The sequence below is a fragment of the Chlorocebus sabaeus genome, chromosome 4 (assembly GCF_047675955.1).
Source record: "Chlorocebus sabaeus isolate Y175 chromosome 4, mChlSab1.0.hap1, whole genome shotgun sequence".
Taxonomy (NCBI): Eukaryota; Metazoa; Chordata; class Mammalia; order Primates; family Cercopithecidae; genus Chlorocebus; species Chlorocebus sabaeus.
In genome coordinates, this window is record NC_132907.1 from 37,916,831 (window position 1) to 37,940,804 (window position 23,974).

Sequence of the window (23,974 nt, forward strand, 5' to 3'; positions counted from 1 at the left end):
CCAAATGGTGCAGCCACTGTGGAAAAAGGTGTAGAGTTTCCTAAAAAAAACTAAACGTGGAATCACCATATAATCCAGCAATTCCACTTCTAGATATATATTCAACGAATTGAAAGCAGAGACTTGAGCAAATATTTGTCCATCAAAGTTTATAGCAGCATTATTCACGATAGCTAAAATGTGGAAACAACCCAAATGACCATTGACAGATGAATGGATAGACAACATGTGTTATATTTATATATTGGAATATTACTCAGCTTCAGAAAGGAATGGAATTCTAATAGGATTCTACAACATGGATAAACCTTGAAGACGTTATGCTAAGCCAAACACATAAATTAAGCCCAAAACAAAAGGACAAATATTGTATGATTCCACTAATATGAGGTACCTGAAATAGTCAAATAATTCATTGAGAGAGAGAAAGGAGAATGGTGATTGCCAGATACTAGGGTGAGTAGGGAATGGAAGTTATTATTTAATTGGTATAGACCTTCAGCTCTGGAAGGTGAAAAGGTTCTGGGGATGGGTAGTGATGTTGGCTGCACAACAATGTTAATGTACTTAACGTCAAGGGATTGTACACTTAAAAATGGTTAAAATGGTAAACTTTATGTTATGTATATTTTACCACAATAAAAAAAATTTCTATAAAATCAAAGCCAGGAGTATCTTAGTTATCTTCAAACCCACCAATTCTCAGTCAATTTCTCACCTTCACAGCTGATATACACAGAAGTTCTCCAGGACCTACCCAAACATTTGAAAATAAGATAGTTTTCCTGGCACCCTAGGCCAGGTCCCGGTTTGCACTAATAAAAGAGAAAAGCAACCTCACACTAATGAGACTCAGTCCTACGTGACATTGCCAGATTTAGCAAATAAAAACATACAACACCCACTTAAATTTGAAATTTAGATAAGCAACAAATAAATTTTTTTTTAATTTATTTATTATTATTATACTTTAAGTTGTAGGGTACATGTGCACAACGTGCAGGTTTGTTACATATGTATACTTGTGCCATGTTGGTGTGCTGCACCCATCAACTCGTCATTTACATCAGGTATAACTCCCAATGCAATCCCTCTCCCCTCCCCCCTCCCCATGATAGGCCCCAGTGTGTGATGTTCCCCTTCCCGAGTCCAAGTGATCTCATTGTTCAGTTCCCACCTATGAGTGAGAACATGCGGTGTTTGGTTTTCTGTTCTTGTGATAGTTTGCTGAGCATGATGATTTCCAGCTGCATCCATGTCCCTACAAAGGACACAAACTCATCCTTTTTAATGGCTGCATAGTATTCCATGGTGTATATGTGCCACATTTTCTTAATCCAGTCTGTCACTGATGGACATTTGGGTTGATTCCAAGTCTTTGCTATTGTGAATAGTGCTGCAATAAACTCACGTATGCATGTGTCTTTATAGCAGCATAATTTATAATCCTTTGGGTATATACCCAGTAATGGGATGGCTGGGTCATATGGTACATCTAGTTCTAGATCCTTGAGGAATCGCCATACAGTTTTCCATAATGGTTGAACTAGTTTACAATCCCACCAACAGTGTAAAAGTGTTCCTATTTCTCCACATCCTCTCCAGCACCTGTTGTTTCCTGACTTTTTAATGATTGCCATTCTAACTGGTGTGAGATGGTATCTCATTGTGGTTTTGATTTGCATTTCTCTGATGGCCAGTGATGATGAGCATTTTTTCATGTGTCTGTTGGCTGTATGAATGTCTTCTTTTGAGAAATGTCTGTTCATATCCTTTGCCCACTTTTTGATGGGGTTGTTTGTTTTTTTCTTGTAAATTTGTTTGAGTTCTTTGTAGGTTCTGGATATTAGCCCTTTGTCAGATGAGTAGATTGCAAAAATTTTCTCCCATTCTGTAGGTTGCCTGTTCACTCTGATGGTAGTTTCTTTTGCTGTGCAGAAGCTCTTTAGTTTAATTAGATCCCAAATAAATTTTTAGTATAAGTATGCCCTAAATGTTGCATGAGACATAGTTACACTAAAAATTTTTGTTGTTTAGTTGAAATTCACACTTAAGTGAGCATATTGTATTTTATCTGACAACACTAATCCTAAATGAAATTGCTTCTGGCCAACAGCATCATCTCTTGCCTTTAAACACTGACTCAAAGTCTGCCACTGTCTGAGTCAGCTGCACTCAGGCATAAACCACACTGTTATCAGAACTTCTAGTGCAGAGAGCAGAAAATAAAGCACAGATCTGGTCACGGCCATTTTCTCCCCTTCTGCAATAGTCAATATATGTCCAAAATCTGCCACTTCAGCCCTTATCCTCAGCCTTAGGGTTAAGTCATATTCCATCCTACCCATTAGCTCAGCTCTCCATGAGGTCTGGAGCCTAGATCAGCCTGGTGGATTGTATCAGTCTTCCCTAATTTCTCATTAGATTTAGAAACATCACATTGAAAAGCTGTTTACCATATCATTTCAAGCTCTCTTATATAAATATGTCCATGATGGTTTCCAGTGACAGGAAGGCCATTTTAAAACTACCACTGCCAAGTTTTTCTGTAAATACGCCCCCGTGTTATTAAACAGTTAGTGCAATTGTCAAGTAAACGTCATGAAAAGGACATTACAGTCTTCATTTTATATCTAAAGAAACAGAACAGTCACTGGCTTTCTCAGTCAATAGTTCACTCTAAATCCATCACTTACTTCTCTCCACCTGCCTTTCCCACCCCCTGGCGTGCTTTTTTTCTTAAAATCTGGTGCCATAATTGGGCAAGTGTGTGTTTCCTGCCTTGATACCACTTGTTTGTTTTCTTGGGCCTGATGATTCCTATTGTTACATCTGTAAAAAGGAAATATTCAAAAGCATACGAATGACACTAATATGGAATTGGTCATGAGAATGGTTTGTCCTTCACTGTGTCACTCCTGGGACAGCTCAAGGGACACACATAACCCGTTCTACAGAGCCTATTCCATTCTTAGTTCCTCAGAGCAGAAATAGGCAACTCAATCCAACAAGTACCCATAGAGCTCCCATTATGCAGAAGGCATCACTAACTGAAGCCAAGGAGCCAAATTATTAAGACATTGTCACTGCCCACTAGGCACTTATAAACTCAGGATGTTTGCCCTTAAGCTTATGACCTCACCTTTTACATTTTCCCCCACTGCTTTCTATTCTCCCACCTACTCCTTTAAATCCAGGCATTTTGCTGGGATCTAAGCATGGTCTGCCTCCATTTTCTCCTCCATTCTGTTCCATGGTTCAACTTTTATGTTAATGTTGTGTCTGCCAAATTCTCTTACCCTGCCCTAGGCCCAGATTTTCCAAATTCCCTTTGGACATCTCTATCTGGATATGTTTGTTCCAAGCTCAACACACTTCAAACCCAACATATATTCTTCCTCTCCAAGTCTTGCTTCTGTACTCCTTATGTCAATGGTATCACTATATTCCATACAGAGGAAACTGAAACTCTCCCTCCTCACCCCTCCACACAAGCAATTATAATACCCAGCCAGCTCCACTCCTGCAATGGCCCTCAGCTCTGCCTCTGCCTGCTCCCACTAACCATGCCTTGGCTTTTTTCCTTGTCCTCGCACCTGCGTGCCACAGTTGTTGTGGAACTGTCTCCCTAACCTCCAAACTTTCCCTTCTCAAATTCATCTTTCAGGCTGCTACCAGACTTATCCTACAATCACTAGTTAAATCACACTACCCTCCCACTCAAAAACCCTTAGTGTCTCCACATTGCCTGGAGAAAAAAAAAAATCCTTATAATAATATTCAGGACTCTGCCATCTGGCCTCAATCTTATTTCTAACTCTTTCTCCTACTTCATTGCCCCAAATTTCCTGTATGTAAGCCACATAAAACCTTGCATTTCCTCCAAAATTGCTCTTCTGGCTCTTCGATGAAGGTGTCTCCTTCTTGTAGACCACCTCTCTCTCCTGGAAAGAGCCCAGGAGAGCTTGAATCAACATATCTTAATTCAAATGCATTTATGTCATATTGGTCAAATTAACTTTACCTGAGTTTCCTTACCTTTAAGATGGGGACAATAATTATGTGTACTCTGGAGTTTTTGTAGGATTTAAGAGATAATACATTTAAACGAGCTTAGCATAATGCCTAATGTGCACATTTTAGTTCTGGTCATTGTTATTTTTTCAATTTGCCTGTATTTATCAACTACTACTCATTCTTTAGGGCCCCAATAAAATGCCACCTCCCCACAGAAACTTCCTCAATTGCCTTAGTCAAAAACCATCACTAGCTCCTCCTTCCACCTCTCATCAATAAGTGTGTCACTCAAGATAGCACATTTTTCACTCTACTTTGCATTCTAATTCATTATTTATAGGTACATCCTCCCACCTCTTCCCTGACCCCTATCCCCACCCCACTCACAAGCTCATGAGTGGCAGCCTCCTGTTAGTGTAAGGCCTTTTGGGGCCCCAGCTAAACGTTTTCAATTTAGTACCAGAGGATCAAAAGAAAGTCCTCAATTTTCAAACCTAAGCCCCTGCTGAAAACACTTCTCTCAATTGTACTTGAGGCTACAGAAAAACTTCATTTTCTGCTTTTACTCCAGTTGCTATGGTAAATGGCTAGTTCTCCCTCATTTTCCTGCTCTTGGAATTGGTCCTTAATTACAGTAAGCTCTTACCTAACAATTGTTTTCAAAAAATATTCAACAATTTTTTTTTAATTCACTGGAAATCACAGCTTTCTCTTCAACTTTCATTTAAAATCTATAAGAACCACTCCATGGTGACCAAAAAAAAAAAAAGATTTGAGAAGTTTTGGAATAATATCATTAAACAACAGATGACCAACTACAAATTATACATTTGGGTCTGTGGAGCGCTCCCAAATTTATCATCAAGTACACCTCATCGAAGAAATAAAATTTTTCCAAAGAGGTTCATGGTCTAGAGGTAAAATATTTTCTATGTCAAAAACTACAAATTTTGTTCGTTTTTCATTAAGGTATAATGGTCTGCCAAATTAAAAAAATTTGGATGGACTTGCTCAAAATTTCACATTCCAGTTAGAGAGTAGGCCAAAGTTCATGGAAATTTTACCCAAGCAAAAACTTATAATTTCACATCCAGACCCTGCACTTCATGTTCTTGACTTTGCAAAGGAAATCCTAAGGTAGATGAGTACAAATTAAGCCTCACAGTTTTGCCTAGAGGCTTGTTTTCCTTCTCAAGCATTTTCAAATTCAAAATAACCTTAATTTACAGGAAGTTGCAAATCATTCTGTTTATTCCACACGTTTGGGGGATGTGTATACAAATATTTACTGGACGTAAAACTTCAACGTCTTACTACAAACCATCTGACTTCAGAAAACTGAATACATACAGCAATAATTAACAACAGACGAAAATTTTACATTCTCAGAGTTTCACATCTTGAACTTGGGCATACCCTTCAGGGTAGGTACTCATTAGAGCAACAGGGCTTTTGAGAAGCATGTTTTCATTCTGTTTCTAGAGCACCACTCAGATACAGAGGAAAATATTATTCTCTGAAATGAAGTGTGGTTAAAAATAGAAAGCAAATTAATAGCCAACCTTTGAGATTTCCTGAGTTGAACTTTAATCCCGTCCAAGAAGGGGTTATTGTGAAATCTTTCTTTTTAGCTACAACAAATGAATAACTAAATGAAATTCACCAATAGAAGCACCACGGCATGGAAGTTATGAAGCTCTCCACACTTCCTAGGAAGAGAAGTTTGAGTTTGAGCTTTAACTTTATATGGTGGTGTTTCTCAGATTTCATATTTTAAACCATCTAGGTAATCCATGTCTACCAATAATTCACAGAATCACAGAATTCTGGAATGCAACCATTTCATTTTACAGATGAAGAAAAGTAGCAATGTGCCCACAGTAAAATTTCTAATTATTTACAATGTTGGGATAGGAACTCAGACTACCTGACCTTCTACCCCAGTACTCCTTTTATTCCAAAACTAGGCATGCCACAGCCCTTCTGCCAAAATCACACAACTGTGGGTTGCAGGGCCCTGGAGGACGAGAAAATAAAGAAGCCAGAGTATGCACAGCAAGTTGCCCACTCCCCTTTGCTGGGCAGGCCCTGAAATCACCAAGAAAGCAACCACATCCCTCCTACACCCACTCTGAGCATGTGCCCTCAACCCAAATACTCGTGACAGCTGTCTGGAGTGGGAATGGCCAGAACCCACCATTATGAACCCCAAAGTTGATGTGGGCAGCCACTAGAATTCCTTCTAGGGCCATGCTAGCTGAGAAAACCCCAGCTGCCACCAGATGAAGGAAAGATAGTTGCTGCAGGCTGGAGCTACCAGCTTCTCCCTGGTCAAGATTTCAGCCTTCCTTGTGGAAACGAAGCCTCCTCTATTAGTCCACTAGGGCTGCCATAACAAAGTACCACATACTGAGTGACTTAAATAACAGATATTTATTTTCTCATGATTCTGGAGGCTGAGAGTCCAAGATCAAAGAGATGATTTCTTCTGAGGCCTCTGCCCTGGGCTTATAGGTGGCCATCTTCTCTCTGTGTCTTCAAATGGTCTCCTCTGTACGTCTCTGTGTTTTAATTTCCTCTTCTTAAAAGAACACGAGCAGTAATGGATCAAGGGCCACCTGAATGACTTTTTTTTAACTCAATTACTTCCTTAAAGACCCTATCTCCAAATATAGTCACATTCACAGGGACCAGGAGTTACAGCTGCAATGTATGAATTCGGGGATAAAATAGTTCAGCCCCTTACACCTCCTGAACATATCCAAGAACCAACCAAAAAAAAATCCACTGGTTTTCTTCCTTCCTACAGCTCTTGCTTCTACTAACTGCAGCAGATGCAGACTTATGCTGGTGCCTCTCTCTCTCTCTCTCTCTCTCTCTCTCTCTCTCTCTCGCTATCTCTCTTTCTCTCTCTCTCTCTCGCTCACACTCACTCTCACTCTTGCTCTCTCTCTCTCTCTCTCACACACACACGCGCGCACACATATACACACAAACATACACACACACATAGTATTTTCTGCACTCTCTTGCGGGTCTATGTAGATCAGACTCTTCAATTCTGTTAATATAATCATAGACAATGTCCTAAATTCTGAAAGCACCACGAGAACTTCTAAAAAGCCCTATAGAGATCCACTGGGGAAGAAGCTCTATGAATCCCATTTAACCCACTGTGGTAGGCAGAATTTTGAAGATGCCCCCCCAAGATTCTCATCTCTGATTATTCAATGGAATATGAATCTAAATACTACTGTGAAGGAGTGTTGCAGAAAGAATTAAAGTTACCAATGAACTGACTTTAAAATGGGGAGATTATTCTGGATGACCTAGGTCGGCACAATTATGATCACATGAGCCCTCAGAAGCAGAAGAGGAAGGCAAAAGAGTCCTTCAGAGAGATGCTACCTGATGGAGGAGACCTAAGAAGAGGTTGGAGGGATGCAGAGTGTGAGAGGGACTCCACCCACCATTGCTGGCTTTGAAGATGGAGGAAGGGGCCATGAGCCAAAGAATCCAGGTGGCCTCTAGAAGCTGACAAAGACCCCTGGCCAAGATCCAGCAAGAAAATGAAGACCTCAGTCCTGCAAACACATGAAACTGAATTTGGCCAACAACCTGAATGAGCTTGGAAGTGAACTCTTCCCCAGAGCCCCCAGGAAGGAACGCAGCCTGGCCAACACCTTGATTTAGGTTTTGTGAGCCCTGGAGCAGAGAAATCAGCCTAGCCAACCTATAGTTCTGACTTACAGTAGTGTGAGATGATAGATTTGTGTTGTTTTAAACTCTTAAGTTTGTGATGATTTGTTACAGTAGTGATAAAAAACTATGACACCCATCCTGTTATCAAATGTAATTTCCCTCCATTTTTCTCTTTTAGGAGTAAACTTCTTCTCACATCACCTAAGCATTCTGAGTGGTAGGTATTATTATTTACCACTAATTAGGGAACCACATTAAACTAAAAGTTTTGCAGATTCTACAAATGACCCCTTAGTAGTTTACAGCCTCAAACAGGACATTACACATATATCTTAATATATCCACAGTTGTTTCTCTGCCCTGAATTCTGCCCATGACTGCTAGGAGTTTACTACACCCTTTTGATATCACAGATTCCTCCAGAGACCTCTGTCCTATAGATAAATCTTGAATCTGATCCCAGAAAGAACTGCTCTAATCTGCTTCACTGCTATTTGTAATGTTCACTCTTGTGACCTCACATAGCACTTGGAAAAAATAATGGCATAGATGTTTTTTAAAGCACTGTCTTGAAATAAATGAAGTGAAATTTCAGGAAAAATCCACACCATCAAGTGGATAAAAATAGCAATGAGAAAAAGGAACAACCCAAGCTCTAGGCAAGAATCTCCTGAGAAAACAATAGAAAAACACAACTCTGTTTTGGCACAAGAGTCCCGGGAGAGATACTGTTCCAACCCACTTCTAGGGCATGGCCACCCTTGAGCTCTTCCCAGCACAGAACCCGTGTTTGTAACTACAAGCTAGGATTTCTTTGGCCAGCACAGAGTCCTTAAAATCCGTAACAAACTCCCATGATTCTAACCACAGTCTCTCCCAAATGTTACCTCCAAGTCTCAGATCCCTGTCACTGGTTGCCTGCTAGACATTTCTTTCCAAGTCTCTCATCAGCACCTCAGACACCACTAGAACATGACAACGCATTGTCTTCCTCTCCAAAGCATACCATTTCTCAACTTTCTCTTTCTTTTGAGCTACTATTTATTGGACATCTGCCTTGTACCTGGCACTGCATTCGTATGTTAACATACAACATTCATTTAAACTCACAAAACTTTTACAAATGTAGACAGTGTATTTCAGAGAGCTTAAATTGTTTCTTAAGATTAGGGCCAATTTTCCTGGGAATCATCCCTGTCTCCTCTGAAAAGAAGCAGCTTTCTTGCCCTTGTGGCTGCTAAGCTCTGATCTTCTAGTCCTGGACTGCTGGTGGCCATCTTGCCTGCCATGTGCAGAAGAAATGAAACACTGAGAGAAATGAGTTAAAATATGAGGGAAGGTGAAATGATGGAGGATAGAGTGTGGAAGATGGAACACAATTGGTCAACATCTTTTGAGTGTCAGATCAGGTACCTGTAGCCACTTCTGTATTTTCTAGTTTTGGAACAAGCAAATTCCCTTTTTGTGCTCAGCCCTCATTGAGTTAGGCTTTGTCACTTACAACCCAAAGTTTGACTAATGTGTCCCTCTGTTCAATAAAATCACTGCTACCTTTTATTCTCTTTTTCTCTTCATTTTGGTGTTTATGAAACTACGATTAATGAAGTAATGCAGCTACATTGTGGTTTTAGTTCGTAATTAGAATATATCTGACATATGAAATCACTTGCGTGGTGTTTCCAGGAGTTTTATAAGTTCCTTGGTTTGGTTGTTTGTCTTTTGGTTGTTTGTTTTGTGTGTTAAGTTGCCCAAAATTTTATTGGCTACTAAAAAGTATCAATTTTATCCAATAGAATAAATAACATAGTTCATATAAAAAATTAAAATTCCCATTGGCGTTTACTCCAATCTGTGATATATCTGAAGTTTTTCACAAGATGGTGTTTTTCCTCAACAATTTTAGGTCTGTAACGAAGTCACGTTTCAATATTTAAATTAGATCTAGAGATTTTTAACAAATATTGAATAATATTTTAATTGTTTACTATTTTTCAAGCTATTATTTTTAAATAGAAAAAAAAATCTTTTCTGAAAAAAAGAATAATGGTCACTAGTTACAGGAGTAGAGGAGGGAGCCCACATCTAAGGTAATGTCAAGTGAATAGTCAGGATTTGTTTTTGTAAAAAAAAAATTAAAATGCATTTTACAAGTGAGGTATAGTTTTCTAGTTTATGAAAACATAAAGTTTCATTTAGTTAGAAATAGTCCTCCCAAGTGAAAATCAGTATAACCTTTTTCAAGGTCACTTTGGCTGTCACATGCATTCCCTCAGCAATTCTTCTCTAGAAATCTGCCCCTCGGATACTAGAAGACTCACAGCAGCACTGCACACAAGAGGAAAAACTGACCACATATAAACATCCTTCAGTAAGATTAAAGACATTTATATACACTACAAAATACTATACAGCTGTTAAAAGGAGGTTCTAAACTGGAAAGATATCCACTATATATTAGTTTAACAAGAGCAAATTACAGAGCCATATATACAGCATATTAGACTATAAAACACACGAATACTACAAAGCAACTTTAACACCTTTTGACCTTGACCCTTGTCATCCAGTCTGGCATCGTCCAGTCCCTCCTGATCTTTTCAAAGATCGTTTAATCATCTCTCCTCCCCACCTCCCCTGCCCCATTCCTTATGAAACTCTCCATTGTCTCTTCCCACTGGTCTAAATATATAGACCCAAGTCCAATCCATGGTCACCATGGATCCTCTCCTGTTCCTGGATTTCACATGAACCTCCTTCACCACCTCGCCTTTGTGCATGTATTTCCATCTGCCCTCCTCCTCACACCCTAGACCTCTGTCCCTGCCTCTTTTCCTTACCAATTTCTACACATCTCTGTTGGATAGTTCCTATTTCCTCCCCAGATCTGCTTTCCACTCTTCCCCATTCTATTCTCTGCCCCAAGAAGCAAACTTGGTGGGGCCTGTCTCCCTTACCCACCGGCTTCCCATTAGATTCAGCCAATAGGAAGACCAGCAGGAGCTGGAGGGGACAGAGGTATTTATTTCCTCAGCTCCTTTCCCTGCTAGGCCATTTCAGGATTTCTGGTCCTTCAACCAAAGATCCCAGCTCCTCTACATAGGGCTCTCTCCTTCTGGGTTCTGAAGTGGCTCCCTAATCCTTTCAGCCCAAGAAATGTGATGACCCCAGTGTTACTATCTTTAGGTGCTTCACTATCCCACATGACTCTCCTACTCCTACCACATCTTTGTAAAGGGTGCCTGAATTAAACTCTCTTCAAATATTATCATCTGTGTGAGCTAGGACTGGGGCATTACCTCAGCTTAACTGCCACTTGTTCGGTGATGGGATCCAGAGACTAGGTTGCCCTGTATAACATGGCACCCTGACTATGGATTTATAGCATCCATCAGAGTTTGCAATTATATTAATTTCTGTAATAAATTTTTATTCTCTCTCTCTTACTCTTGCTCTTGTTCTTTCTCCTTTCTCCACCACTAGACTGTAAACTCCTTGAGGGCAAAGGCAATGTCTTTTTATTCTCCCTTGTAGCTACAATAATTAGCTCAGTGTTTCCCACATTGTAATGAATAGTACTTGCTATTGGGCCTAGAATTAAACTCTGTATTGTTCTATTATTGCATATATCCTGGTAGTGTCCTTTTCCCTCAGAAAGAATCAAAGCACTGATTGTCTCTCTCTGTCTGCTTCATTGCCCTGCATGCAGACATGATTAACAAATGCTTGTTGCACTAAATTGAAGGCCTGCAGGGAGCCATGTACACATTTAACCGGATAGTCTTTGACAATATTCATTTTGGCTCTGATTTTGGAAAAATATCAAAGACCAAATACATTCTAAGAATAGTGAGCAAACTGTTTGGTGGGGGCGGGGGGGAAATACACTATTATTAGAGTTACATTTTTTTTTATGATATGAAATTCTTTTTATCTTTTGTCAAAACATATGGACTAAATTAAATTGAAAAGATTATATTCCCTTACTCTGCAGTTTCATAATGTCTTTCTTCAAAATTGAAATCTCTCAGTTGTTTTAAATGTTGTTTTGCTAAGGATTTCTTCCCCTAAACTGACTAAAGAAAATGGAAGTGAAATAAAGTGGACGTAATTATACCCTGAAAGAAACTGTAGCAACTGATGTGGAAAGATGAAAATGCCAAAGGCAAGGGCTTGCAATGAATGACAGGTGGAATTTTTGAAAGCCTATGATCTTTCTACTGTTCTGCTCTCTAGTGTAATGCCTTAAAAGAGCATAGCAAAGCAGATCTTTATAAAGGCAAGTAGTATGACATAGATCATTTCAAAGGGCATCTTTATAAAGCAGCTTACATGTTCCCACTAGAACCAGATTATAATTTAAGATTGAGTCCTCTACTGTAAGACATGGCACACACATCGTGGAAATAATCACATAAGTGATCCCAATGGATGAGTAAACAGATTAGGAAAAAATAGTAAAACTTGTAGAATCATTAATTTGGCCCAAACAAATATTTACCTGAAGTAATAAATAGTAATGAAACATTTATTTACCATCATTTTGTTTATCTTTCTCCTTAGAATTGAGAAGAGTTCATGCATGATTTGTATAGTTCATGTATCCAAAAAACAAACAAACACTTTCCAAGAGATGTAAATACAAATACCTGTTTCTTATTTGTATGTTTGCAGGCAGAGATTAAAATTGTATCCATTGACGTTGCAACTCTATTCAAAGTAGTGACCTTTCTTTTCGGGATAACTATTGCAAAATCTAAATATTTGTAGTCAATTAAGAAGCTTAGTTGTGGGCCAGGTGTGGTGGCTCATGCCTGTAATCCCAACACTTTGAGAGGCCAAAGCAGGTGGATCACTCAAGTCCAGGAGTTCAAGACCATACTGGGTAACAAGGCAAGACCCCTTCTCTTCAAAAAATACCAAAAAAAAGAGTCAGACGTGGTGACGCATGCTTGTGGTCCCAGCTACTTGGGAGGCTGAGGTGGGAGGATCACTTGAGCCCAGGAGGCAGAGGTTGCAGTGGGCCGAGATCACACCACTACATTTCAGCCTGGACAACAGATTAAGTCCCTGTCAAAACAAACAAACAAACAAACAAACAAACAAACAAACCTTAATTGTTACTACCCAAGGAAATCTACAGATTCAATACAATCCGTATTAAAATATCAATGACATTCTTCACAGAAATTTTTGTAAAAGTTTTAACTTGTATGGAACCAACAAAAGAACCCAAATATCCAAAGCAATCCTAAGCAAAAGAGCAAAGCTGGAAGCATCACACTACCTGACTTCAAAATATACTACAAAGCTGGAGTAACAAAAAGAGCATGGTACTGGCATAAAAACAGAACATAGACCAATGAAACAGAATGGAGAACCCAGAAATTAATCACATATTTACAGCCAACTGACTTTTCTAAAGGTACTAAGAACACTGATTGGGGAGTGGACAATCTCTTCAATAAATAATGCTGGAAAAACTCAATATCCATATGCAGAAGAATGAAACTAGACCCACACCTCTCACTCTATATAAAAATCACATCAAAGTCAAAGAAAGACCTACGTGTAAGACCTGAAACTTTAAAACTACTAGAAGGGCCGGGAGCAGTGGCTCACACCTGTAATCCCAGCACTTTCGGAGGCCGAGGTGGGTGGATTATTTGAGGTCAGGAGTCTGAGACCAGCCTGACCAACATGCTGAAATCTCATCTCTACTAAAATCACAAAAATTAGCTGGGCGTGGTGGTGCATGCCTGTAATCCCAGCTACTTGGGAGGCTGAAGCAGGAGAATCGCTCGAACTCAGGAGGCAAAGGTTTCAGTGAGCCGAGATCGTGCCAATGCACTCCAGCCTGGGCAACGAGAGCGAAACTCTGTATCAAGAAAATGAAAACTACTAGAAGGAAACATAGGGGAAACACTTTAGGACATTGGTGTGAAAAAAGATATAAACACCTTAGAGGCACAGGCAACAAAAGCAAAAATAAACAAAAGGAAGTATGTCAAACTAAAAAGCTTCTGCACAACAAATGAAACAACAAAATAAAATGCAACCTACAGGATGGAAGAAAGTATCTGCAAACTATTCACCTAACAGGGGATCCCTATCCAGAATATACAAGGAACTTAACCATCTCAACAGCAAAAACCAACAATCCAATCAAAATGTGGGCAAATGATCTGAACAGACATTTCTCAAATATATAACAATGGCCAAAAAAATATGAAAAAATGCTCAGTATCACCAATTATCAGAGAGAAATGAAAATCAAAACTATAATGAGGTACCACCCCACCCCAGTTAAAATGGCTGTTATCAAAAAGAGAAAAAATAAGTGCTGGTGAGGATGCAGAGAAAAGGGAACTCATACACTGTTGGTGGGAGGGCAAACTAGTAAAGCCAGTATGGAGGTGCCCCAAAAAGAAAAATTAAAAATAGGACTGCCATATGATCCAGCAATCCCACTACTGGGCATTTATCCAAAGGAAAGAAGATCAATATATCAGAGACATCCAAACCTATATTTATTGCAGCACTATAGCCAAGATACGGAATCATCCTATGCATATAACAACAGATGAATAGATTTTAAAATGTGGTATATACACAATGGAATACTATTCAACCATAAAAAATAATGAAATCCTGTCATTCACAGCAACACGGATGGAACTGGAGGACATTATGTTAAGTGAAATAAGCCAGGAACAGAAAGTTGAACATCACATGTTCTCGCCCATATGGAGCTAAAAAAAAAAAAAAAAAATTATCTGATAGAAGTGAAAAGTGGAACAGAGAATCCTAGAGGTTTAGGAAGGGTAGGGGGAAGGGAAGGATCAGAAGAGATTTGTTAAAGGACACAAAATAATAGCTAGATAACAGGAATAGATTATAGTGTTCTATACCACAGTTGAATTAACAGGAATAGATTATAGTGTTCTATACCACAGTTGAATGACTACAGTTAACAATAAAACACTATATAATTTCAAATAGCTAGAAGGAGGATATTGAACATTCCCAAAACAAAGAAATGATAAATGCTGGAGATGATGGATATGCTAATTACCCTGCTCTGATCACTATGCATTACACGTATCAAAAAATCACTATGTACCCCATGAATATGTACAATTATTATATGTCCATTAAAAAACTAAAAGAGAGGAACTTTAGTTGTATGAGTAGATTCACGGAACTTGTATTCATTTATTCTTTTACTTCCATAATATGGTAGAATCTCAGGAGTAAGAGGAAAAGGAGCAAGATGGTTAACTGCCGAAAAGACCTGTAAGTGGAAGTAAGAGAAAAGATTTGGGAGTCACTTCCTTTTGTCAAATGATGCACTCCAGTTTCTTCTGCTTCATCTGATTTGGATCACAGGGCTGAAAAAGGGCAGGCCTGAGGTGGGGAAGCTGGCTCATCTGTGCCCTGGCCATACAATCCTTCACGTTCTTAGAGGTTTCATCACCATCCATACATGTTTGGCAGCATTTCCCTCATCAGAAAAAAAATGAAGTTGTCAATGGAGGGTATAAATGGATGTGTATTTTTTTAAAAATGTCATCGTAGTAGAGGTTATGTCCTAGATTTTCTACTACTGTATGTTCTCGAAAAACTTGACATTTCTGTGAATTAACACCAAAGAAACACATTCTCTTCTGCATCAATTTCCCAGAAAATGCCGCTGATTAGGGCTCAGAGTGGAGCTTCAGAAACGGAGTTGGAAAGTCAGGCCTTCAAACGCACTTGCTAATTTAGATCTTCTCCCACAGTCACAAGACAGCTGGGGTGACAAGACCCACCTCTCAGAGGATTCCATGTAACCTTCACTCTGAGGCCTGAGGGTCTCTGCCTCACATTACCAACTGCTTTTTAATTTCCTGCACATTACTAACTAAATGCCAGGTCATGACAATACATTTCCTAATGGGAAAATAGAGACTTCACAGGCACTAGAAAAGAATAAAGGACATGAGCTGTCTTTAAAAAGAGCAAATTGACTAATGGTTTAATAAATAGGCTTTCTCTACTGAGTGAGGCAAAAATAAGTTGAATGACAATCCCACGTTAAAAAGAGATTGTAATGGAACCAACCCTTGACCCATAATTACAGCAGGTTAGATCAGGAGATGGCTCTCATGAGCAGGAGACTGCAGGAATTAATGACATTTAAATGACTTCTGGCTTAGCATTTTCATAGTATGCTCAAAACCATCTGTGTTATAAACCAGGACTTGTGTCCCTGAGCAAGACATTCAATCTCTCCGAGCCTCCATTCCTTACTTGTAAAATGAAATGGACTTCAGTGCACAAAAGAACAATTTGAGGGGCCGGGCACAATGGCTCACACCTGTAATCCCAGCACTTTGGGAGGCTGAGGCAGGCAGATCATTTGAGCCCAGGAGCCCGAGACCAGCCTAGGCAACAAAGCAAGACCCTTTTTCTACAAAAAAATCAACAAGTTAGCAAGTCGTGGTGGCATGCACCTGTGGTCCCAGCTACACAGGAGGCTGAGATAGGAGAATTGCTTGAGCCCAGGAGGTCAAGGTTGCAGTGAGCCGTAATCGCATAACTGCACTCCAGCCTGAGTGATGGAGGGAGATCTTGTTTAAAATAATAATAGTAATAATAATAATAACTGGGAGAGTTTGTTAAAAAGGTAAGCTATCAGGTCTCATTCCAAGAGATTTTCATCAGCAGGGCTTGAGCAGGAATCTTATTTTCTAGATATAGTTTCCAAATTTCATTCCACAATATAAGATGTGCATGAGGTTTTGTTTGTTTTTTTAAAACTTTTTCATTTTTATGGGTACATCGTAGGTGTATATATTTATGGAGTCCATGGAGAGGTTTTGTTTTTAATTTTTAAAAATCTACTCTATAATTCTTAATTTTTAAAAGTATGCCATCTTTTTTTTTTTTTTTTTTTTTTTTTTTTTTTTTTTTTTTTTTGAGATGGAGTCTTGCTCTGTCACCCAGGCTGGAGTGCAATTTTTAAAAGTATGGAATGTGAAATAAATATTTTCTGTTGACAAAAGTTAGCTGTAGATTTGGGCAACATGCATACAAAGAGAAAACATATAAATACCTTTTAACTTAATATGGAAGTAGTCCCTGCTTATCTGCAGGGCAGACACCCCAAGACCCCCAGTGGATTCCTGAAACCACAGGTTGTACTGGACCTTATATACACTATGTTTCTTCATATACATACATACCTATGATAAAGTTTAACTTACAAGTTAGACACAGTAAGAGATAATAACTAATAATAAAATAAAACAATTATAACAATATACTATAATAAAATGTATGTGAATGTCATCTCTCTCTCAAAATATCTTGATATACTATATTCAGCTATTGTCAGACTGCAGTTGATTGAGGGCAACTAAAACTTCAAAATGAAAACCTCCAATAAGGGGGGGACTACTGTCATTTTAAGTCAAATATTCCAAGAAAATAATCCCAAGAGCACACAGAGGTTTTGTACAAAGATGCTCATGAGCAAATTATTTTAGCGGTAAAAAAATTTTTAAAAACCTCAAAGTGGCAAAAACAGAGCAACAGTTAAGTAAGTGATGATACATTCATAAAATACAATATTATAAAGTAGTTAAAACTGTTAGTATGGATAAATTACAATAATGCATTATTCATATATATTTAAGTTCCATGAAAGTTAAGTTACATGAAAAAAATAGTGCAAACATCATATACACACACACATACACATTGCCACACCCACACATCCTCCCTACCCTCTATAATCCTACAGAACAGCACAGGAGAACAAAGCCACGGGTTGCCCACAGAGTGATCCTTTCTTTTCTTTTTTTGCCATACTTAACCTGAAACGAATAAAGTTATTTTTCCAAAGAAGTAGTATGGTGAAAGGGTCCACCCACCTGTCTTAATAGGTTTCTAATTATTTAAGTGTGATAAGGCCAAGAGATCAGGAAACGACATCACTGAAAAGATAAAGGTCACACCAGGAACCAGGACCCCCTCAGGAGGCAGAGGGAGGGGGATCTGTGGATGAATGCCTTTTTTGTGGCTTACAGGGAAGGAGCCTGCCAGGCAGGGTCAAAAGGCATAGGATGGACTAGTTGGAATAATTTCAGTGGGCTCTGGGGCACAGTGACTGTCCCTGCTTGTCTGGTACTGGCCCCAGGGTGATCGGGGTGGGTGAACAGTAGCCAGTGGAGGTAGTCAAAGCGTGGGCCAGTCGCCTGTCTAGGCAGGGAAATTAGCCTCTAGACAGGGCCTCAAAACTGGGTCAAGACAGCGTTTAGAAAACGATATTACAACACCTGAAAGAGGTTGCAAAATAAAGGCCGTTACTTTAAATTCTTTAACACTATGGGTTGGGAAGGGGCACACTCAGAGACTACAGCTGTGACACTATTTTATATATATGTTTTCATCCAAGGTTTCTGGCTCATAACTCCCACAGCCCTTGTGACAGTGTTTTGTTGCAATGTTGGAGCACTTTAGATCCCAGAAGAAGGCCTGGGAAAATACAATCTCTCTCTGACTGTCTCCTGCCCTCCTTTCACCTGCTCCCTTTTTCCCCAAGGCAGGCCTTAGGAACTAAAAATAGACTCTAATTATTCTCTACCTTTCTGTCTTGCACTGGCCATAAAGAAACTCTCTGACCTACCTTGTCTGACTGTGGGTCATAAGACCCCCATCTCAGAAGGGGTCCTGCCTCGTGCCCAGGAGGAAGGAATGCTGCACAGAGAAGCCAAAAAGAATCTGAACAGACAGGCCTTGCTGAGTTTAGAGCGTACTCTTCTTATCCAATCACATTTTGACACAGCTGTCCCTGCTTCAATTATGGACAATCAATGCAGCCTCCAAAAAAGCCCCAAAGGACAGGGTTCGAGAGTTTTCGGGGCACTGAACACATGGAGGCTGGCCGGAAGGCGAAGAACTCATCCACGTGCTAGAGTCGGGGCACGTATCCCAGCTCCATAAGGACAGCAGCTCCTGCACTCAGGACCATTCCAGACCTCACGCTATGCATGTTTTCATCTGACTGTTTATTTGCATCCTTTCAGATATCCATCATAATAAACTGGTAAGCATAAGTAAGTGTTTCCCTGACTTCTGTAAGTCACTCCAGCAAATTAATTAAACTCAAAGAGGGGGTCATGGAAACCCCAACTTGAAGCCAGTCAGTCAGAAGTTCAGAAGACCCAGACTCAACGACTGGTAAGAAGGAAAGGGTGGTCTTGTGGGACTGAGCCCTCAACCTGTGGGCTCTGATGGTATCTCCCAGTAAACAATGTCAGATTTGAATTGGAGGACGCCCAGCTGGTGCCTGCTGCAGAAGCGATTGCTAGCTTGGTGTATAAGGGAACCCCCACTACAACATTTCATCACAGAAGTCTTCTGTGTTAATTGTTGGGGTGTGAGAGAAAAGGAAAAACAGAGTTTACTCACACTCAACAGCAATATTTAAAATCTTCCCGTTTATTTTCTTACCCACTTCTCTCACCTACCAGATCTGCTATTCTGAAAATAACCTAAGAAACATCTCCAAACCTCTAGTTATTTTCTTCTCCCCAGTTGCTTCCTTCGTTTGTCCCCAGAAAGTCTGAGAACAAGTTTGGGAGAGTAAGGTCTTACTGGGGGCAAATGAGGGAAGGGACTGACCCCTGCCCAGCCAGGGACCAGGGAAAGGCTGGGATCACCCTTGAAAGCCAAATAAACCCTGCCAATTGTACCAATGCCAATGTCTGGGTTTTGATAATATTCTATAGTCATGCAAAGTGTTACCATTAGAGGAAACTGGGTGAAGGGTACATAGGACCTCCCCATACATTTTTTGGTAATTTTCTGTGAAACTATAATTATTTCAAAATAAAAATGTAAAACTGAAGCATAATAATAAATAAAATTTAAAGAGAAAAGTTTTTAAAAATCTATCCCAGACTTTTTTTTTCATCAGCTCAGCCATTTAAGGAAGGAATACACAAAAAGTGTATGCAGTACTCCAGGGGTCTTTCAGAAGGTGTTGAAGTCATTCTCCTGAAAGATATGAAAACTGGATGTGTTCTCTTGTGTGTGGCATATGACAGGTGTTATGATCCTGGCTAGGCAGACAGGAGGACTAATCCATCCCTCAGGGTGTCCTTTCTCCATACACTGTTCCTCTCAAGGGAAACTAAACAAATCTTTACTGAGAACAGAAGGAACTTGGATGGTATCGCCAGTTTAAAGGGGCTCTGCTTTCCCTACCTCAATCCATCCATACACATGCTGACTACTGAACAAATTGAGAAATAAGATTAAAAAATACACTGGGACAATTAAAACGTAAACTTATCACTGCTAAGGCCGATATCGGAAGATGTTGCTTATATTGCAATCCAGGGGCCTCGTAATACTGGTCCTCTGCAGGCCTCCCACATAGCCTGCATGCTATCTGGGGACAGTTCACACCCAAGAGAAAAAAAGAAGGGAAAAGGCTGACATACAAGTGTCCGGTTTATCCTTCCCAGGTCAACAAGCAGACTTAAGTCATTCTTCCTCCCATGAGTGAGTGAGTGAGTGAGTGAGTGGCCAGGTGTGTTACAGTGGAATGCCAATCACATGACAGCAATCAGAGTGAAGAAAACTCCCCCACCACTTACTGTATCCATTTCCTAGGGCTGCCATAATAAATTACCACAAACTGAGTGGCTTAAAGAACAGAAAGTTACTCTCTTACAGGTCTAGAGATTGGAAGTCCAAAATCAGGGTATCAGCAGAGCCATGCTTCCTCTGGAAATTCTAGGGTAGGATTCTTTCTTGCCTTTACCTAGCTTCTGAAGACTCCTGGCAATCATTGGTGTTCCTTGGCTTGTAGCTACATCACTCCAGTCTCTGCCTCCGCTATCACATGGCCTTCTCCCTTCTATGTGTGTCTATATGATCACATGGCCTTCTTATAAGGGCACCAGTCTTTGGATTAGGGCCCACCTTAATCCAGTATGAATTCATCTTAACTAATTACATCTGCAAAGATCCTGTTTCCAAATATAGCCGCATCCTGTGATTCTCAGTGGACATGAATTCTAAGGGAGCACTATTCAAGCCAGTCACCAGCCACCAACAAGAACAAGTAAGTTTATCATCTTTAGAAACATGTTTTTTTCCTAAAGGGTATAGCACACGAAAGGCTATTGTCATGATTCTTTTCTCTCTTGAAGCATCTTTATATGGGAACTCTAATTTAAAAGAACATGACCAAGGTACTTACACTATCCATGAAGCCGTATTATGTTCTTTGAAAGTGGGCTTGGATTCATTGTAAATCTATATTTCAAACTCTAAGGCAAACACTTTAAAAAGTATAAACATAAAAGGGGAAAAAAAGAAGCAGAATAACCAATATGCTCAGAAAAGGGGAAACATGAAATCATATAAGATGCTCAATTAAAACCACAAAAGACAGAAAAAGAGTGAAAGACAAAACTAGGAACGAAGAAAAGGACAACAAATAGAAAACAGAAACGAATATGGGAGATTTTAACCCAACTATATCTATGATCACTTTAAATATCAATAGTCTAAATTCACCAATTAAAAGATAGAGATTGTCAATATGGATCAAAAAAGAAGATCAAACCATATGTTATTTATAAGAAATTCCTTTAAATGTAAATATGTATATAGATTAAAAGTAAAGGCATATATTAATGTTCTTATACAGCATGACTATTGTAAAAAAAAAAAAGAAGAAAAAGTAAAGAGATAGAGAAAGATATATTATGCTAACACTAATCAAAAGGAGACGGAAGTAGCTACAGTAATTACAGAGGAGAGCAAGGAAGTCATTAGGGCTAAAAAGGAGCATTACCTAATAATAAATAGCTAAATTCTCCAAGAAGACATAACAATCCCTAATATGTATGTGCCTAACAACAAGCACCAAACTATGTGAGGCAATAACTCACAGAATTGTAAGGAAAAATAGATGAATCCAGTATTATAGACTTTCACACTCCTCTATCAGAAATGGACAGATCCAGCAGGCAGAAAATTAGTAAGGACACAGTCAAATTCAACAACATCATGAATCAACTAGAATAATGGGCATCTATAAAGTAATTTATCCAACAACAGCAGAATACACATTCTTCTTAAGCTCACATGGAACATTCATCAAGATAGATAACATTATGGGCCATAAAACAAACCATAACAAATTTAAAAGAAGAGAAATCAGACAACATCTGCTGTCAGACCACAATGAAATTAAACTAGAAATAAGTAGCAAAATGACAACAGGAAAATCCTAAAACCCATGGAGATTAAACAACATACTTCTAAACAAACATAGGTCAGAGAAAAAAGTCCTCAAAAAATTGTTTAATATTTTGAAGTAAATAAAAATAAAAACACATTTTATTAGAATGTGTGGAATAGAGCAAAAGCAGTGATTAGAGGGAAATTTATAGCATTGAAGGTATACATTAGAAAAGAAATCTTTCTAATTTAAATTCACAACCTAAGCTTCCACCTTAAGAAACTAGAAAAAGTAGAGCAAATTAAATCCAAAGTAAGCAGGAAAAAGGAAATAATGAAAATGAGGGCATAATCAATGAAATTAAAAACATAAAATTAATAGAGAAAAATAAATGAAACCAAAAGTTGATTTTTTGAAAAGATAAAATTCATAACCCTCTAGAAAATTCAAATTCAAAACAGGATACAAATTATTAACATTGGAAATGAAAGAGGCAACATTACTACAGACATTATGGACATTAAGAGGATAAAAGGAATTCTATGAACAACGCCCTGCTCACAAATTTGATAACCTTCATTAAATGAACCAATTCCTTGAAAGACACAGTCTGCCAAAACTCGTACAAGAAGAAATGGACAGTCTGAAAACGTCATCCTATTAAAGAAGTTGAATTAATAATTAATGGCATTCCAAAACAGGAAGCAACAGGCCTAGATGGGGTCAGTGGTGAATGCTACCAAATATTTAAGGAAAAATTATACCAATTCTCTACAATCTCTTTAAGAAGATATAAGCAGAGGAAGTACTTCTAAGAAGATATAAGCAGAGGAAATACTTCTTAACTCATTCTGTCAAGCCAGTATCACCCTAATGCCAAAATCAAAGACATTACAAGAAGAGAAAACTAAAAACCAACAATTCCCATGAGCATAGATGCAAAATTCTCCACAAAATATGAGCAACTTGAATCCCACAATATGTAAAGAGGATTATACACCAGAACTGAGTGGGATTTATCCTAAGTATGCAAGGATAGCACAAAAATCAATCAATAGCACACAAGTCAAACAATAGCACAAAAATCAACCAAGTGGGATTTATCCTAAGTATGCAAGGATACTGCAAAAATCAATCAATGTAATCAATCACATCAGCAGGCTAAATAATGAAAAGCAAATGGTCATATAAAAAAATAAAGAAAAAGCACTTTGGGAGACCAAGATGGGAGGCTCACTTGAGGCCAGGAGTTTGAAACCAGCCTGAGCAACATGACAAGACTCCATCTCCATAAAAAGTATTTTTAAAAATTAGAAAACAAGCAAAAATAAATAAATGGAGGAAAAGCATTCAACAAAAACCAATATTCTTTCATGATAAAAGCTCTCAGCAGCCAGGTGTGGTGTCTCACACTTGTAATCCCAGCACTCTGGGAGGCCAAGGCGCGCAGATCACAAGGTCAGCAGTTCAAGCGAGACCAGCCTGACCAACATGGTGAAACTCCACCTCTACTAAAAATACAAAAATTAGCTGGACATGGTGGTAAAAGCCTGTAATCCCAGCTACTCCGGAGGCTGAGGCAGGAGAATCGCCTGAACTCAGGAGGTTGAGGTTGCAGTAAGCCAAGATTGTGCCACTGCACTCCAGCCTGGGTAACAGAGTGAGGCTCCATCAAAAAAAAAAAAAACAAAAAACAAAAACAAAAACAAAAACCTCTCAGCAAACTTGGAATAGAGGGGAACTTCCTCAATTTGATTTAAAAAAAAGAAATAGCTACAGAAAATCTACTACTGACATCATACTTAATGTTGAGATACTGGAAGCATTCCCACTAAGATTAAAAACAAGGCAAGGATGTCCCCTCTCATCACTCCTTTCCAAATTGTACTGGAAGTCCTAGCTAATCCAATCAGACAGAAAAAGGAATAAAAGCTATACTGATTGAGAAGGAAGAAATAAAATTGTTTTTGTTCACAGAAGAGATGATTGTCTATGTAGAAAATCTGAAAG